This window comes from Antechinus flavipes, chromosome 1 (genome assembly GCF_016432865.1).
Source record: "Antechinus flavipes isolate AdamAnt ecotype Samford, QLD, Australia chromosome 1, AdamAnt_v2, whole genome shotgun sequence".
Lineage (NCBI taxonomy): Eukaryota > Metazoa > Chordata > Mammalia > Dasyuromorphia > Dasyuridae > Antechinus > Antechinus flavipes.
In genome coordinates, this window is record NC_067398.1 from 457676579 (window position 1) to 457697518 (window position 20940).

The following is a 20940-nucleotide window of genomic DNA, read 5'->3' on the forward strand; positions in this document are numbered from 1 at the left end:
AATTTGTATTGAAAAAAAACCTGAATTAAACAAGAAATTTAATCTACTAACACAGGAGACTCAAGAAGACCATAAAAAGATAAATAGGGGAAACTATGTATATTTAAAGGTTAAATGTTTACATCCCTACATAGGAATATAATACCTGTAATTCTCGAAAACTGTAGCTGACACTCGAGCAAACAAAGGGGAACATCACATGTACTGAGGGTGTGGTTGTGAATGGACTCTGATATGATGACATTAAAGAAAAAAGACATTAAGAAATGGGAAATAGTGTGTACTGGAAAAAAGAGTGAAAAGAAGGTATAATGGGACAATTAGTTCACATAAAGAGATGCAAAAGACCTGTTAGAATCAAGGGAAAGAACCTTAATCTCATCAGTTTGGGCTTTAGGAGGGAATAACTTAATCATTCAATTAGATATAGAAATTTATCTAACCTTATAAAAAATTAGGAGGAGAAAGAGAAAAAGAGAAAGGCGGGACATGATACAAGAGAGGGCAGAAACACTAGAGAAAAAGGGAAGATAAGGGAGGAAGGATTGATAGAAGATACAGTAGTAAGTGGAGTGAGTTAAAAAAACACTAGTATGAGAAGGGGGGAGGGGTGATAGGAGATAAGGTTGTGGGTGGAGTGGGTAAAACAAAATAGGACTAAAGCGGAATGAGAAAACAAAATTATATCCAGGGGAGAAAATAGTATACAGGGAAATACAGATCTGGTAATCATAGCTGTTAATGTGAATGGAATGAACTATCCCATAAAATGGAAGCAATGGCAAAGTGCATTAAAAAACAGAATTCTACAATATATTGTTTACAAGAAATACATTTGACACAGAGAGACACATACAGAGTAAAGGTAAAAGGCTGGAAACAGAATTATGCTTCAGCTGAAGTAAAAAAAAAAAAAGCAGGGGTAGCAATTCTGATCTCAGATAAAACAAAAGTAAAAAAAAAATGGATCTTATTAAAAAAAGATAAAAAAGGAAAGTACATCTTGATAAAGTAGTAATAATGCTAAATATGTTATTTAGTTGTAGAGCAGGCAAATTCCTAGAGATTTTAAGCCAGTTATGGGAAGAAATAAAGAGCAAAACTATTCCAGTGAAGGACCTCAACCTTCTCCTCTTGGAATCAGACAAATCTAACCACAAAATAAAAAAGAAAAAAAAAAACTAGGGAGGTTAATAGAATCCTAGAAAACCTAGATATGATAGATTTCTGGAGAAAAATGATGAGGGATAGAAAGGGGTACATTTTTTTCTCAGCAGTACATGGCACCTGCACAAAAACTGACCATATTAAAGCATAAAAACCCCTCAATAAAATACAAAAAGGCAGAAATAGTAAAAGCTTCCTTTTCAGACTACAATGCAATAAAAATTATATTCAATAAGGACCATGGAAAGATAGAATAAAATCCAAGTTGAAATTAAATAATCTAATTGTAAAGAATGAGTCAAACAACAAAACCACGAAACAATCCATAATTTCCTCCAAAAAAATGACAATAATGACACAACATACCAAAATTTATGTGTTGGAGGCAAAGAAGTTCTTAGGGGAAATTTTATATTTCTAAATAGCTACATAAATAAAATAGAGAAAGAGGAGAACAATGATTTAGGCATGCAACTAAAAAAGTTAGAAAAAGAACAAATTTAAAAACCCCAAGTGAATGCCAAATTAGAAATTTGAAATTTAAAAAGAGAGATTAGTATAGCAGAAATTAAAAAGCTATTGAACTAATAAATAAAACTAAGAGTTGGTTTTATGAAAAAAAACTAACAAAAATAGATAAAACTTTGGTTTATTTGATCAAAAAAAGGAAAGAAAAAAAAAAGAAATCACCAGCATCCAAAATGAAAGGGGGGAAACTTACCAATGAAAAAGAAATCGAAGAAATAATTAGAAGATATTTTGCTCAACTCTATAGCAGTAAGTCTGATAATCTAACCTAAAATGATTGAATATTTATAAAAATATAAACTGCTCAGGTTAACAGAAGAGGAAATAAAATACTTTAATGATGCCATTTTAGAAAAAGAAATTGAATAAGTCATCAATGGACTCCCTAAGAAAAAATCTCCAGGGCCAGTTGGATTCACAAATGAATTCTACCAAACATTTAAAGAACAGTTAATTCTAATATTATGTAAATTATTTACAAAAATAGGTAAATAAGGAGTCCTGCCAAATTCCTTCTATGACACAAACATGACACTAATACCTAAACCAGGAAGGACCAAAAAGAAAAAAAGAGAGAAAGAAAATTACAGATAAATCTCCCTAGTAGACATTAAAATTAAATATTGATGCAAAACTTTAAAATACAATATTAGCAGAGATTACAGCAATTTATCAGCAGGATAATACACTATGATCAAGTGGGATTTATATCAGGAATGGAGGACTGGTTCAATATCCAGAAAACCATTATCATAATCAATAATATGAATAACAAAAACCAACAGAAATCATATAATAATCTCAATAGATGCAGAAAAAGGTTTTTAATAAAATACAACACCCATTTCTATTAAAAACACTGGAAAGCATAGGGATAAAGGAAACTTTCCTTAAAATAATAAGCAATATCTATCTAAAACCTACAGCAAGCATTATTTATAATGGAAAGAAGCTAGGAATATTCCCAATAAGTTTGGGGTGTAACAAGAATGCCCAATATTACCACTATTATTCAACATTGTAATAGAAATATTGCCTTTGGCAATAAGAAAAGAAAAAAAATAATTAAAATTAGAATAGGCAATGAGGAAATAAAACTATTGCTCTTTGTGGATGATATGATGATATACTTAGAGAATCTTAGAAAATCATCCAGAATCTACAGGAAACAATTCACAGCTTTAGCAATGTTGCAGGATATAAAATAAACCCACACAAATAATTAGCATTTCTATATGTTACTGACAAAACCCATCACCAAGATATAAAAAGATAAATTCCATTTAAAATTACTATAGATAGAATAAAATACTTGAGAGTTAACCTGCCAAGACAAACCCAAGATCTATATGAACACAATTACAAAATACTTCTCACACAAATGAAATTAGATCCAAACAATTGGAAAAATATAAATTATTCATGGCTAAGTCGAGTTAATATAATAAAAATAATAATTATGCCTAAATTAGTCTATTTATTCAGTGCCATACCAAGCAAATTGCCAAAACATTATTTTATAGAACTAGAAAAAAAAGTCAGTAATATCAAGGAAATTAATGAAAAAATATGAAGGATGGGGGCTTAGCAGTACTAAAATTAAAACTATATTATAAAGCAATAGTCATCAAAACCATTTGATACTGACTAAGAAATACAAATTGCATTGGATCAGTGGAATAGATTAGACACACATGATGCAACAATCAAGACCTATAGCATCTAGTATTTGATAAATCCCCAAACCCCAGCTTCTGGGATAACACCTCACTATCTGGCAAAAATTGCTGGGAAAATTGGAAAATAATTGTCAGAAAATCAGCATAGACCTACATCACACACCCTATATCAAAATAATGTCAAAATGAATATATGATTTGGGCATAAAAGATGATACCATAAACAAATTAGGAGAAGAAAGGATAATTTACCTATCAGATCTTTGGAGAAGGGAGGAATTTATGACCAAAAAGGAATTAGAAAACATTACAAAAGGCAAAAAGGACAACTTTGATTATATTAAATTAAAAAGATTTTTGCATAAATGAAACCACAAAAGAAAAAATTAAAAGGGAAGTACAAAGCTGGGAAAAATCTTTACAGACAGTATTTCTGATAAAGATCTCATTTTTAAAATATATAAGGAACTGTGTCAAATTTATAAGGACTCGGTTCATTCCCCAATTAATAAATAGTCAAAGGTAATGAACAGACAATTTCCAGCCGATGAAATTGAAGCATTTGTAGTTATATGAAAAAATGCTCTAAATCACTATTGATTAGAGAAATTCAAACTAAAACAACTCTGAGGTACAACCTCACAGATTGGCTAAAATGACAATAAAGGATAATGATAAATGGTGGAGGAGATGTGGGAAAACTGGGACACCGATGCATTGTTAATGGAATTGTGAAATGATACAACCATTCTGGAGCGCAATCAAAAACTATGTCCAAAGGGTTATAAAACTGTGCATACCCTTTGATTCAGCAGTGCCATTACTGGGTCTGTAACCCAAGGAAATCATAAAGGACTGAAAAGGACCCACATATGCAAAAATGTTTGTAACAACTCTTTCTGTGATAGCAAAGAATTGGAAAATTGATGGTTGCTCATCAGTTAAGGAATAGCTGAAAAAGATGTAGTTCATGAAGATAATGGCATATTATTGTTCTATAAAAAAATGATGAACAAGCTTGTTATGGGCCAGAACTCTGAAATAAGGATTCTTAGAAGGTTTTAAGTCAGTGGAATTGATAAAGACAATGGTTATCTAGTTTAGCATGGTGATTAATAGTACTCTAAATTCAGTGCGATTGATTTAATTTTAGAACAAATAATGGTTTCCTAGTGATATAATGATTGGTTTATACTCAGTGTAGAGCACATAAGCTGGGACCCTCAGCCAGATTCAAAGCCAGAGAAGACAAAGGAGAGAGAGGCGGGAGCTCAAGCTCTCGGAGGAAAGGAGAGAGAGAATCATTTCCATCTTTGGTCAGGCTCCTGGTGGCTGGCCTGGCCTCCTGCATTTTTTCCACTGAAACCAAGTCCCCTCTGAAGGCCACGAGAAAGCTAGCTGAGCATCAGGAGAAGGAGACAATAAAGACTTTTGGACTTTAACATCTGGCTATTCTTGTGATTACTCTCCTGAAACAAAGGCTGCTCAGAGACCTCCAGAAAACCATGGAGAACATTACACAAGCTGATTATAGAAATGCCTGGGAAGATTTACATGAACTTATGCTGAGCAAAACAAGCAGAACCAGGAATACATTATACATAATAAGAGCAAGAATGTGTGATGATCAACTATGAAAGGTTTGGCTCTTCTCAGTGGCTCAGTGATCCAAAGGAATCACAATAGACTTTGGACAGAGACTCAGGTTGCACTCTTGAGTCTCCCTAACTCTCTCTCCAATGACTCTGTGCCTGGTACTTCCTGCTTCAGAAATGCTTTCTTCCTTCTTCCTTTTCTTCTCTCTTCTCCTTTCATTCATTCATTCATTCATTCATTCACTCATCTTTGGAATACAGACCTGCTAGTGATATTACTGGGTCAAAGAGGATGCATAGTTTTATAGCTCTTTAGATATTATTCCATTTATTTTTCAGACTGGTTGGATTAATTTACAACTTCTTCAACAATATCTACTCTTCCACAAATCCTCTCAGCATTTGTCATTATTTTTTGTCATGTTAGCTGATCTGATATGTGTAAGGTGATTTATCAGACTTGTTTTAATTTGCATTTCTCTAATCAATAATGACTTATTTTTATAGACTATAGATAGCTTTGATTTCTTCTTTGAAAACTGCTTGTTTTCATATCCTTCTACCATTAATAAATTTGGAAAGGATTTTTATTTTTTATTAATTTAACTCTATTCCATATAAAAATATGTGAGAAATGAGGTCTTTATTAGAGAAACCTCACCACCATCACTATCAAGTTTCCTGTTTTCCTTCCAATTTTGACTGCATTTGTTTTGTTTGTTCAAAATTGTTTTTTAACTTCATGTAATCAAAATGATTCATTCTAATCCCTGTGATCCTCTCTATCTCTTGCTGATCATTAACTCTTCCTTCATCCATTGATCTGACCAGTAAAATTTTCCATGCTCCCCTAATTTGTTTATGATATTGCCTTTTATGTCTATGTATTCATTTTGACTTTATTTCAGTATCCTGTGTGAGATATTGGTCTATTCCTACTTTCTACCAAACTGCTTTCCAGTTTCCCCAGCAATTTTTGTCAAGTAGTTCTTGTTCCTAAAGCTCAGTTCTTTAGGTCTATCAATGCTAGATTACTATGGTCATTTAATACTGTGCATTATATGTCTAATATATTTCACTAATACTACATTGTGCTGATGATTACCATTTTGCAATGTGATTTGAAATCTGATAGTTTCTTCCTTCACTTTTTTATTTTTTATTCTTTTGCTATTCTTGACCTAATTTGTTCCAGATGAATTTTATTATTTTTATAGCTTTATGAAAATAATTATTTCACAGTTTGATTGTTATGGCAATGAATGAGTAAATGAACTTAAGTAGAATTGCCTTTTATTACATTGGCTGAGGCTACTCATAGGCAATTAAAATTTCTCCAGTTATTTATATTTGTCTTGATTTGTGTAGAAAGTGTTTTGTAGTTATGTTTATGTAATTCTTGAAGTATAATATACAAATAATATACAATTAAATATTAAATATATCATTATATTGTCTGTCGTTATTCTAAATGGAATTTCTCTTTTATCTCTTCCTCCTGGAAAATGCTGATGATTCATATGGGTTTATTTTATATTTTATATTAAATTTGTTAACATTGTTATTTAAATAGTTCTTAGATAATTCTCTGGGATTCTGAGTATACTGTCATATCATATGCTAAGAGTGATAGTACTGTTTCGTCACTGCCAATTCTTCTTTCTTTTTTTTTTTTAATAACTTTTTATTGCTAGAACCCATGTCAGGGTAATTTTTTACAGCATTATCCCTTGCATTCACTTCTGTTCCGATTTTTCCCCTCCCCCAGATGGCAAGCAGTCCTTTACATGATGAATAGGTTACAGTATGTCCTAGATACAATATATGTGTGCAGAACCGAACAATTTTCTTGTTGCACAAGGAGAATTGAATTCAGAAGGTATAAATAACCCGGGAAGAAAAACAAAAATGCAAGCAGTTTATATTCACTTCCCAGTGTTCTTTCTTTGGGTGTAACTGTTTCTGTCCATCTTTGATCAATTGAAACTGAATTAGCTCTCTTTATCAAAGAGATCCACTTCCATCAGAATACATCCTCAAACAGTATCATTGTTTTTTTTATTATTATTAATAACTTTTTATTGATAGAACTCATGCAGGGTAATTTTTTACAACATTATCCCTTGCATTCACTTCTGTTCTGATTTTTCCCCTCCCTCCCTCCACCCCCTCCCCCAGATGGCAAGCAATCCTTTACATGTTGAATAGGTTACAGTATATCCTGGATACAATATATGTGTGCAGAACTGAACAGTTTTCTTGTTGCACAGGGAGAATTTAATTCAGAAGGTATAAATAATCCGGGAAGAAAAACAAAAATGAAAGCAGTTTATATTCATCTCCCAGTGTTCTTTCTTTGGGTGTAGCTGCTTCTGCCCATCTTTGATCAATTGAAACTGAACTAGCTCTTTTTATCGAAGAGATCCACTTCCATCAGAATACATCCTCATACAGTATCATTGTTGAGGTATATAATGATCTCCTGGTTCTGCTCATTTCACTTAACATCAGCTCATGTAAGTCTCTCCAAGCTTCTCTGTATTCATCCTGCTGGTCATTCCTTACAGAACAATAATATTCCATAACGTTCATATACCACAATTTATTCAGCCATTCTCCAATTGATGGGCATCCCTTCAATTTCCAGTTTCTAGCCACTACAAAAAGGGCTGCCACAAACATTCTTGCACATATAGGTCCCTTTCCCTTCTTTAGTATCTCTTTGGGATATGAGCCCAGTAGTAACACTGCTGGATCAAAGGGTATATGCACTTTAAACTTTTTGAGCATAATTCCAAATATGCCACAAAGTGTTGATGTAATAAAATTTGACCCTAAATCTCTTTGTCTTCAAAACACCATTCTTTCTATCATTTCAAATAACTGGTGACATTCTGACTTTTTTCCTGGTAAATTCTAACAGTCTTATTACACCAAAAACAGTTATTTATTAAATATAAAAAATGCTAATATAGATTTCAGGTGATTTTAGTCCTATGAAAATAAAAAGTTTCAGTCAAATAGTCATTAGGAATTAAGTTAAATTTTTAAGAAATGTACAGCTTTCATCTCATTTGTGCCACTCATATCATTTGGCTAAAATTTCACCAAAGGGAATTTGGGATCAGGGGTGTGTGCGTGTGTTGGTGTGTACTTGTGCTTGTGCATATGCAATTGCATGTATCTGAGCATAACCCTACTGATATGTATATCTGTAGACAAGTGTTCATATATTGTGTTTTTCATTAGAAAATACCACTCAGGCTTTATTAAAGATGAAAATGGACTTGGTAATATATGTAATACATAGGGGACTGCTCACTGCATTAAGAAAACATGTGTTGGGGCAGCTAGATGGTGCAGAGGATAGAGCACCAGCCCTGAAGTCAGGAGGATCTGAGTTCAAACTTAATGCTTCCTAGCTGTGTGACCCTTGGTAAGTCACTTAACCTCAATTGCCTCAGCAAATAAATAAATAAGAAAACATGTTAAAGTTCTTTCCTTGATACTTAACAACTATGTAAAAAGAGGCAAAGCACCTAATTTCTCTGAACCTCAGTGTCATTTATAAAATGAGGATTAAAAAAACAAACTTATATGATTGTTGAGAAGCTCAAATGAGACAATGAAATTTGCAGACTTAAGGAATTGTATAAATGTCAATTATGACTAAATGAGTTTAGAGCAGCTAAATTGTTGGTGTTTGCAAGGAAAAAAATCACTTTCAACATAAAGCAACATCAGTACTTGAGAGCTATTTAAAATCATTTTTTCTCTTTCCTTTTTCAGAACAACCGCTTTTCTTGCTCCTGTCATCCATGCTATTTGACAGCAACGAGGGAAACTTTGTGGGCACTAAATGCTGCCGAACCATGGAAAAAAAAATAAAACTGAATCATTCTGTGACTAGCATGGTGTGGCTACAGCAAGGCAAATCCTAGTGAGTTGGAATCATATCATTCTGAGCATCTGCACCACTCCTCCTTGGAGAGGGCATACTAATCATCTCTCTTCATGGTCAGTAACCACATAAGGACAACACCAGACGATGCCAGTGGTTTTGGTCCTGTAGCATTTATATGCTATCCTGCAAAGAGAGTCATGCCAGATAATATTCGTCAACCTTGTCCTTGGTCTTCTCTCCTGATTGAGGCAGATGTTTATTTTCCATCTGCACTATATGTCAGTGCAACTGCAGCCTTCATCTGGTAAAGGGTGCCAGTAATATTATGAGGCCATCGCATAAACTGCTGGAAAGATTACTCTGGTGAATAAAATCAGTTTATGGCTAAAAACATTTATTCTTAATTTTGATAAGCCCTTAACAAATGGAAATTTGCTTCCTTACACTTTTGCCAAGCATAGGACCATGTTTATTTCCTGCTATATGGGTCACGAAGGATTCCCAGCTGTTAGATAGAGTCAGTTGTGCATTGCTGCACTCGGCAACATCTGTTTCACAAAGACAGTATCCAGCTTTTAGCGCTCAAATGGAGGTTCTACCATATGCCAGCAGACCACTTAGTTTTTACCTTGGGAACCAACTTTACACTAGTCAAGGTAACAGAGTAAGAACCGAATATTTAAATGTTACTAGGTTTCAGTCATATCTTCTTGTGTTCTTGTCATTTCCAACTATATATAGTAAAATTAGTTCCAAGCATATACCACAAGCTGTTCCTCTGTTTAATTATTAACTGGAAGAAAGTTTGTTTGCAAAACAGTTGAAATGTATTTTGTGATATACTCTGATGTTGAAGGCAGTACCATAAAATGATTTTGCAAATATAGAATTCCATTAAAGTATCAATCTGCTATCAACAAAAGCCCATCAGACTGAGTAGCCTCTAAGAAGTAGATGGAATATTAAAACACTACAAAAATACAGATAACATATTTCATATGTGGGGAAGAGCGGAGGGGATATATCTTACATGTCCAGTGAAATGCTACTCAGATTCTTCATCTTGAGGGGAATTCTAAGAGGGTTTTTTGATCAAATCAACTCTGTCCTTTTTACTTGAAGAAGTTTGTCAATCTATTCCCTCTATGAACCTGCTTACCACTCTGTAACTTCTCAGAACAAAGTACCCCTTCCTGGCCCCCATTTTCTTTTTTATATGTTGGTTTCCTTATTAGACATAAGCTCTTTCAGGACAAGTATTATGTTTCATCTTGTGTGTATATCCCCAGAGTCTGGTACATAGTAACTACTAATTAAATTTTTATTCATTCACTTATTGAAGACTATTTTGAGGGCCTTAATTTCCTCACATGCAAAAATGAATCCATTTGAAAAATCAATTCCAATTCTGTGATTCTGAAGTTCTTCAGAAACTGTTGCATTCTATAACTGGCAGCTATGCCACATTAATGAAAGAATGTCATTGTGATATGGGTCTTTTTTCAGTGAAAACTCGATAACAGCACAGAAACTCTTCTCTAAACAGAATGTTTGCTTTTTCCTCCCATGAGCAATGGTTAGTAATTTCTGGGATATCCTTTCTGTCATAATAAATGTTAACTAGATTTTTTTTTTAAATAGGCAGGATAATAAATAATTGAATGAGGGAAAAGTCAAGCTTTTTTCTTAGCATGAAGATAGCAGAGCTAGGTAATTCATCAAGAAGATACCTTAAATAACCCTAACTCATAAAAGATATGTCCATTTGAACCATGCATTCCATGGAGATTACAGTAAAAAGCAAGGTAAGAATAGTAATGGAAAGAAAATATGATTGGAATATTCCAGCTTTCCATATAAGAATTTTAAATTCTATTCGATTTAACAAGAATTTATAAAATATTTACAATTTGCAAAGCAATATGCTAGGTGTTGAGGAGATAGAGATAAAAAAGGAAACAAATCTTGTCCTCTAGGAACTTATTTTGTATTTGAGAAGATGAGGAACAACAAGCATACAGATAAGTTAGGTCAAATTGTTTACAAAATAAATGGAGAATTATTTGGAGGAGTAGAAAATAATAGTAAGTATATTGAACTCTCTGAGATGACAGAATTGATGGATTGAGATCTGCTTCAACAAAGAGTACCCACATTGGTGAACTTTACAGTAATATTGGAATTCCAAGGGATGGGTATGAGAAGAGAAAATATTATATGAAAGGAAGACAATTTGTGTATAAGCACCAGGGGATTATGTGGAATTAGGAGGAGATGGAATATCATTTATTAGCAATGCTAAGTAGGTCATTTCAGTTGGAAAATAGAATATAAGAAGGGAAAATAATGTAAAACTGATATGTAAAGACCAGATACAATTACATTATGATGGATTTTAAGTATCAAATTAAGTGGTTTGTATTTTCTCCAAGAAGCCATACAGATCCACAAACTTTTGAGAAGGAGAATAATTTCTCCATACCTATGGTTTAGGGATATCAATTTGGTAACTATAAAGGTCATAAGTAGGAGAGGGGAGAAACCAGAATTAGGGAGGCTAATTAAAAAAAAAAAACAACTAATGTGATAGTTTAGGTGAAAAGTGCTGGAGTTTATATCACCAAGATAAGAAGGCAGAGAAACTTCAAATCAAAAACTTGTGATTTAACATTGGAGAGCATTAATACTTAGAGTGGTCACTCAGCATTCCCTCTCCTACCTGCTACTGACATCAAGCCCAAATAAAGTTGCGCACTTCTTCCTAGGGCATAGCTGTAAGATAGAGATCTTCATCTTCAGTGACTGCCTCAAAATCAGTGCCACCTTCCTTCCCCTTTTAAGGACTTCAGACACTAATTTTGTTCAATCACACAAATAAAAGGATAGTAAGAGGTGTCATTAGGTGGGCTGGAAACACTATCCTGCAAATGGGTGACCAGCCTTGCATGGTAGAAAATCCCTGGTCTGAAGGAACTGCATGAATTCCTTTGAACACCCTGTAGGAAGCATCAGATACAGACTAAAAAGGACCACATAAAAGAAAGCAGGATAAGAGAATGGCAAACTGGTAAGCTGAAAATCAGATTGTGTGGGGGGGTTGTTTAAGTGTATCCCATAGGTTACCTAAGCAAGGAGCCAGGCAGACAAACCCTATACATCTGATGTGGATGAAGCAACCCTGTAATCCAAGCTCAGATCTTTGTGGCCTCAGTAAACAAGGAGAAATTACTAGAGCATAAGTGGTAAATAATAGAAGGAAAAATTTGAACTGCTAATATCAAGAGAAAAAAAATTGATGAATCTCAGCACAAAGATAGGTCAACCAAGAAGATCTTAAAAAACCAGAAGGGAAAAATGAAAGAATTACTGAATACATATACCAAATATCATTGATTGAGAGGATCTATTGATTGCTAGCAAAAAAAAAGATTAAAAACAAATCATTGTTCAAATTTCAAGATATATAATGATTAAATGTGTCAATTTCTATGAAACCTTTTGCAACGATCCAGAAGAAAGACCTTAAAATAGAAAGGAAAGACAATTCAACTAACAGAATTATTCTGTGGTTGCAGGATCAAGAATAGTAAATGCCACAAAGCAATGAAACTCAAGCTTCAACCCAACCTGTAAACCTAAACCTAATGAGCAATTTTAAAAAGTGGATCCTCAACAATATGTGAAGTATTGCTGAAAAAAGGTATTTTGATTATTTGATTCTCGTACATGGTAAATAGAAGAAGCAAGGTAATTACATACCATTATAAAGAAAAAGCTAAGTAATGAAATAAATCATCCCATGCTAATTATTTATTGTTTTATTGAATTAAAAAGAGTGAGCTGTGGGGTAAAAGAAAAAACAAAGTGAAATCATGAAGGAATAAAAAAGAGCTAAAAGGCTGCAGACTTCTGGGGGACTTTAAAGGATGGTACTGAAAAAAAGAGAGCATATATTAAAACTCTTACTTCCCCATCCCCATGTGAATTAAGATCTTTTGTGGGAAATAGTAGCAGAGCAGTTCAAATAAATGGAGCTAAGAGGGATAAAAGAGAAAAACATGTAGTCTTCTTAAATGCATGGTTGAATAATGAAGGGATTACTTAGGGAAGTTTTCTCTAGAGGGTGGTATGTAGGAAGAAAATATTGAAGATGACAGGTAAGTAGAACCTCAAAAAGAGGACTGAAATGGGAAAGGTTTTTGCATCAGAGTCCACGGATGAAACATCATAAAAGAGGATTACTATGTGAGGGAGATGTGAGTCTGCTGTATGAGACAATAATTTATGATCTATTTTGCCTGGAAAAGTTTTCACATTAGGAAGCCAACTTCTCTGAAAAATTGTTTTACCTCCATTGATCCACCTCAGCATCTCTTTGTGACTCTATTTAGGATTGGCAAAATTACTAGAGTAGATTGCATTTCCTTTTTCAGATAATTTTACAGATGAGAAAACTGAGGCAGACAATTAAATAACTAGCCTAGGGTCATATAGGTAATAAGTGTCTGAGGCCAGATTTGAACTCAGGAAAATGAGTCTTTCTGACTAGGCCAGACATGTTATCAACAGTACCACCTAGCTTCCCTCACCTCAGAAGAAGGAATGTATAGTTACTGGGAATCCAGAACTGAGAGTGGCAAAGAAATATACAGTGATAGGTATGATGGATGTAGAAATTGATCATAAAGAGGACAAAGAAAAGCTGGGAATATTAACTTGGGGCATATGCTAATTCCTACCTCTCCAATCCCATTATTGCAGTTGTTCCTAATTGCCATAATTTTTAGGTTTTAAAACCATACTTTATGCTGCTGTTTCACCCTGAAACTTCACTCAGTGTATAGAATTTCTTGTTCTAGAATATATAACAATACTCATGATCCAAATATGAAATATCCCCTCACAGGGCCTATCTATTTTCACAGTGATGAATTCCTTCTCAGACTTCTATTTTATGGAGGGGTCTGGTTCAGTCCACTCCTCTGTCTTATTCCTGGCTTCTGGATTTAAAAGCATGTCCCTGTTCACCAGATACCCTTATTACCCTGCACACCTGGCTTTTCCTCTGTTAAGATTAAAAACTCCTAAAGAGCAGGGAGTGTCTTTTTTTTTTTTTTTTTTTTTTTTTTTTTTTTTGGCCTGCATTTGTATCTTCAGCACTTAACACAATGCCTGGCACAAAGAAAACATTTAATATATTTGCATTTCTTTCTTAGAACTACTTCTGTCTGACATTGATTATTCCATTAATTTCAAAGAATGAGACATGACAGTAGAAAAAAGGGTTGATCCATATTTATGAAGGTAATAGCAGAATTTAGATTGAAGAAAAAGTTCACATCTATTTCAGAGGCTTTAACTTTATTTAAAGAATAAAAAAGGAAAACATCCACAAATCACAAAACAAAATTCAAAATGAATTGAAAAGTAAGAAAAATAATCAAGGGAAAAACTAAGGAAAACTTCTTAGAAAGGGAACAATAAAGAAAAATACCAAAAAAACTTTGTAGAGGATAAATAAAGATTTAGAAAACTTGTTTTAAAGGACAGAAAAAGAAACGGAACAAAAAGAGAGAAATAGCTAAATAAATACCAAAAAAAACCCCATATTTAACAATTTAGATAATTTCTTTTTCTGTCCTTTAAAAAAAAGAAACGGAACAAAAAGAGAGAAATAGCTAAATAAATACCAAAAAAACCCCCATATTTAACAATTTAGATAATTTCAAATAACTTGAAGAAGGCTTTAAAAATAAAAATGGGGAGAAAACAATATGTGAGAATAGATTAGTATCGAAGAATTATGAAAAACAGTAATTGGAAGGATAAAATACTTAATCAAAACAATCCAATGAATTAATAAAAACATATAAATATATGAAAATAGAACTTTAGAAATCCTAATTTTAAATATAAATATAAAAACATAAAAATATTTATTAAGAAGAACACAAAATATAATAAGAAATACATCTAAAACCAAAGGCATGAAAAAATAAAATGAGAAGGTGGAAGAAAATTTACTATGCAACAGGTAAATTAAAAAAAAAATTATCTTTTTCTAAGAAAAAAATAAAACAAAAATAAAAATAAACAATGTCAAAGAAATAAATAGATAAACTACAATATGATCATTGGGAAAGGAAAAGAAGCAAACAAGAATTCTTTATATGCATGCTATGTTCTGTGAACTATGTTAAATGCTTTACAGATATTATCATATTTCATTCTTACAATAAGACTCTGATGTAGATGGAACCATATGCAATGAACCAAATCTAAACACTATACTTATTTTTCTTAACAATAAACAAAACTGTTGATCTTTTATTTTTATATCATCTATATTTAGATCTTTCAGTACATCCTGTTTGTTTTGTTTATTTTGCTGCCATATAATAATATCCATTTATATTGAGCTTTCATTTCCACAAAATCCCCACACCTTTAAACCATGTTACTTTAGCTATATTACTTGTCTTGTATTTATAAAGCTGATTTTTTTTTAACCCAAGTGCAAAACTACACATTTATATTCTAACATTTCTTAAGCTTTTTAACTTTATTTTTTGGATCATGATTCTATATTTATGATCTTAGCTTTCTCTCTCAAGTTGTGATCAGAACAAAGTTGTCCAGTTGCTATTTGGGAACCTATAGGTGAGCCTTGTTTAGTGGGATTCCAATGTGCTTATCTATTACTTACTGCTTCAATCTGACATTCATTAATCAACCACATAAACTATATAAAGGACTGTTCTGGGCACCAGGGATGTTTGTAGATTAGATAATATCTTAGTCTTAGCCTCAATAATTTATAGTGTAAGAGTAGAAAAAAGATATTTATGTTTGTATATATATATTATTTTTGTACCATAGTTCATTTTTTAATTTGAAGGGGGATCTGGGAAGGTCTAGAGAGGCAGTAGCATTTTATTTCATTATAAAGGGATGTATAAGAATTCATCAGGAAAAAAGTAAAATGGTGTCCTTTTCAGGCAAAGAAAATTGAGAACAAAGGCAAATTAAATACGGTGTGTATACGGCAGAATAAGTATGGTGAAGGTCATTTCCAATTCTCCTTATCTATATCTTGCCACAGGACTCAGAAAGTAAGACTGATGATTGCACAGTCCAACCTCACTTAAATCGAGTTCATTTGGATGTTGTGACATCTCCTCACTGATGTCATAGTCCTCTTTGAAAATGAAGGACAAGCGACAATAAGTTTTTGCTATTGTTCAGTTGTTTCAGAACTGTCTAAAATGACCCCATTTGGAGTTTTTTGACAATGGTTTTCCATTTCCTTCTTCAGCTCATTTTACATATGAGGAAACTAAGGCAAATCGTGCTGTGATTTGCCCAAGACTGCATAGCTGGTAAGTGTTTGAGGCTAAATTTGTACTCAGGTCTGGCACTCTATCCAATGTGATACCTAACTGCCCACTTCTTAAATATAGGGCAATTAATTTAAAAACATAAGTCATGAGTACTCTTTTTTGAGGGGAAAATGGATCTGTGATTTTACTAATTTGGGGAAATCTATTTAAAGAAATTCCTTTCAAAGATGGAAATTACAACTTATCTCTAATTTATACTTTTGACACTTGTCTGGAGAAGTAACTTCTTTTTGGTCACACAATAAATATTGTGGTAATGTCAGGATTCAGACTTGGGTTTTCCTAACTCTAGGAAAGGTCTTTCCTCCAAGTTGCAATACTGCCTTACATTAATAGACCCTTCCCAAAAGAAAACTTTTCTTCTATTTGTGTAGACACATTATGCAGTGGTGGAAACATCTTAAGATTTTGAGTCAAAAAACTTGTGACAGACAATTAATTAATCTCAATCACCATGTGATTTTTGATAATCACTTAATCTCTCTAAATTTGCTTTCTAATCTCTAAAACTGAAGTGACAATACTTTATTTGCCCAGTAAGATTATTTTAAGGATCAGATGAGAAAATATATGCAATGTTGTATAAATATCACTTATTATTTTCAGCCAACAATACTTTTAACCCTCACTTTTATCTGATCCTCTCTTCTTATATTCACTATGTTTATTTAATTCATATGGCTTTATGAAGGCTTGAGATATGCACTTATAACAATATTTACATGTCTTTTTTGATATCTAACCTGATATAGCAGGTACCAGGATGTTCTATGGTTTTCAGTGGGCAGCACTTCATGGTCTGTAGTATGCTTCCTTCCATGCTTCAGGCATGTTCAGCTCAGTATTTGCTAGTACCATAAGCTGCATTCTTACCTCTTTTTTTCTAATGATTCATTTCTTTTACTTCCACCTCAACTTTGTCTATATCATCCTGCTCATTTGCCACCATCTGACCAGTTTGTCTCCTTCCAAACATAGCAATTACAATAACCATTATAAAGGACAGAAAATGAAGTCAAAATCTTGGGAGAACACCTTCCTATAGGAGGCTTTACTCATCCCTGAATCTACCCATCCTACAATATTTGCTTCCACCAGCCCTTTGCACTAGGCGGTATTTTTTGGAGTACCTTATTCTCCCTGTATGCCTTGACATATACTTACATAAACATAATAGATATTGATCCTAGCAGCCAGTTCCATCTCCCCCTTATTATTCCATCTCTTATCATATATGCTACCAGTGCTTCCAGTCTCTCCTGCAATAGATTCAGCCTTTATCTTTGAATTAGATGGAGAAGTAGAAAATAAGGAAGCATTACTAAATCTGGTAGAATGACTGGAAGAGGCTAAGCTATATGTATTAACAAAAGCAGATATTGAACAGCTTCCATTTTACTAATTTAATCCAAACAACCACCAATCAGAACAGACTTTGTGCATTAGTATGCATGTATGATTTTGAGTCAAGGTACCTACTTAGAAATTTACTTTGTAACCATAAATTCTGTGCCAAGTATGTTGAGAAATGTCTTGAGGTAAATTAAACTTCTTCAGTTTGTTGAGCTGACATATCAGAAATGCATCATGATTCAGAAGTACCAGTCTAAAAGCACAAATTTACTTTGGGTGTTCCTCATCACATGTATATTTTGATGTATATATACATGATACATTGATTTTGCCAGTGTGGCTTCCAGTCTTCCCCTTAACAAAAAAATCAATGGACCTGTGATTTAATGAAATACAAATTTTACATACAATTAGTCATCATAATTATGCAATTGTTATATTAATAATGTGACTGGAACTTCAAAGACTTTTTCTTGATTTCTTTCTTTTCTTGACTTTTTCTGTATGATCTAGAAATTATAACCAGCACAAAAACTCACAACACTCAATTTTTAGACTTTAAAATGAATCCTGGGAAAAAAATCACCAGAGACTAATTTAAATTATTCTTATTTTCTTATTATAAAATGAGATTATAAATAATTATCTTTGCCATTCAATACAGAATATGAATAAATTCTTATAATCCTCAATGGTATTGTTTCTTTTGTCATATTATGACATTACAGCCATATTCTTCTTTTCACTGTGTGGTCCTTTATGCAGGTGTAGGAAGAGAAAGAGAGCCAGCACTAACTTTCAAAATTCAGAAAAATTCTTAAAAATTCTTTGTTTTGCTTATTCTATTCCTTCTCCCCCAATAATCCCAAAACATTTGTGGGATATTGACTCTGTCTTAGGACTTTTGTCTCATATCTAGAAAAAGACAGGTAATCGAATGGATTATCAATGAATCAAAGCATTTTATCCTTGGGATGTAGAATTTAGGGAGCCACCAATAAATTTATCATCTGAAAAGAAGGGCTTAACTTCTAGAAAAAAAATTAGCTATAGAACTCAGGTTCCTCACAATTCAAAGAGTTTGGGACAACTGAAATCACAAATACTCATCTTCCTAAATTCAAATCTTATTTCATATACTTCTTAGCTATGTGACCCTGGAATATATAAAGTTATATAAATTATATATTGAGTTCATACTGGACCATATGACTTAGATCTGGACTAGAGGTTCTCTCTCTCTAGCTTTCTCTCTCTCTCTCTCTTTTTCTCTTTTTCTTTCTTTCTCTCTGTCTTTCTGTGTGTGTCTATCTCTATCTGTCTCTGGCTTTTTCCATACACATATGTACATACATACATATGTATATCCTTGTTATGTATATGTACACAAAGTCACAGACACGAATCCATACATTTGCATATATATGTTTGTATGCATATATGTGAGTATGGATTTATACATTTTTAAAAATCTGAGTTTTTTACCTAGGCTAAAAGTGCAATAGTCAGTCATAGGTCTGATAATGGCAATAGTAACAGTGTCAGTAACTGTAAGCCCTATGATCCAGTAAAATCATTCTAAGCTGATTAATTCTGGGAGCCCCCAGAAATTCTGGAGGCATATTTGCTAAGGTCTGGGCAGTACATGGTAGTAGATTGAATTAGAGCCACTAATTGTAGCAATTTTAAAAAGGACTATTCCTATAATCTCTAGGAGTTTTAAAATGAGGAGTTCTGATCTGATTTTTCTACCCATTTATATCCCTATAGTTGGCAGCATAGGTCTCTGCAAATGAAAGATTATGTGGTAAATCAGCCTCTACACTAGGGAAGAGGAAAGGAGAAAACCCGTGAACAAGATATACATGTCCAAATGAGATTTGTTAAAGGATATTCCTTATAGCCAGTTGGAAATGGAAGCGAGGCTATAGTTCACTAGGTCTGCATCCAGATAGGGTGTTGTATTATTGATTATATTGTATTATTGATTGTATGATATTATATTGTATATTGTATTATTGATATTATAACAGTTCCCAGATTGAAGGGGTGTGGTTGCAACTTTAGTAGCAGATGGCTTCCCAATTTTCCCTCTCTCTGTAGGAAAGTCCTATCTCTGATTTGTGTTAGGGATGTTCCCTTAAAGGACAGTGGTGGTGGTAAACAGAAAAAGTTCAGGGACTAAGATTGGGGGAGAAAGGAGAATCCCTGTTATCTCAACTTCCAAATCTTTGATCTAAGATTTCTGAGCAGTGTAATTGGTTGACAGAGCTGAGGGAAGGAGAAAGTGAGCCAAAGAAAGAATCATGATTCATTTACTTTTGACTTTAGGCCTGTTTTCTCAGAGTCAGAAGACTGAAAACTTGTTCAATATTTTATACCTCATGGAGTTATGTGTCCATGATGGGACAACAAGCAATTTCCATAGATTACAATAAGCACTTAAACAAGGGTGGCATTATTAAAATGATAGATCCATTAAGTATTGAAGGAAGTATATGAAAATTGCAAAATAATAATTATTAATTACTAAATAACCAGTTTAGCTCACAAACAGCTTTTTTTTCCCTAAAATTTTATTGATGGATTTTATTTTTACATTAGAAACACCTTTATACTTTTATTTGTTTTATATATTTTGAGAGCTCTCTTGGAACAAAGCAAACCAGGTAAACAAACCCAACAATGCAGCGACTTCATCTGAGATTGCATGTAGTCTTTCACCTTTGTAGCCTCTGTCGAATCTTCTCTATTTTGAATAATTTTTTAAATAGGAGAAAAATAATTTATCTCACACTCTCCCTATACATCACTGGAAAAAAGGAGAAAAAATTCTTTGTAATAAATATACATAGTAAAATTAAATATCCCCACATTAGTTGTATGTCTCATTCGGTACTTTCTCATTTATCACATTTCTGTCAGGAGATGGATAATATTTCATCATTGATCCCATATAATCATGTATAGCCATATTATTCATCACAGTTTTTACAGGTTTCAAAGTTTGTCCTTGCAGTATTGTTCTTATAACATACTTCTAGATCTCATTTCATTATTCATTCATTTTTATAGAACTGTTCATTTTAACTATTAAAATTGTTCTTCTGTTTCTGCTCACTTCACTCTGCCTCAGATCACACAAGTCTTTTCTTATTTTTTGATATCTATTTCAACAGTATTCTATCAAATTCATATAACACAATATATCCAGCAATTCCTCAATTAAAAAGAATATAAGAAAGAAAGTTAAATTCTGTCAGTAGAAAAATTTACCACAGTCTGAAGGGAACTTATCATTTTAGAATATTAAT

General features: G+C 32.9%; 1 pseudogene; it reads left to right on the plus strand.

Moving 5' to 3' along the window:
• Positions 1-17883, plus strand: part of LOC127546631 (E3 ubiquitin-protein ligase RNF38-like) — a 30674-nt pseudogene extending 12791 nt beyond the window's left edge.
• Positions 17884-20940: the final 3057 nt, after the last annotated feature.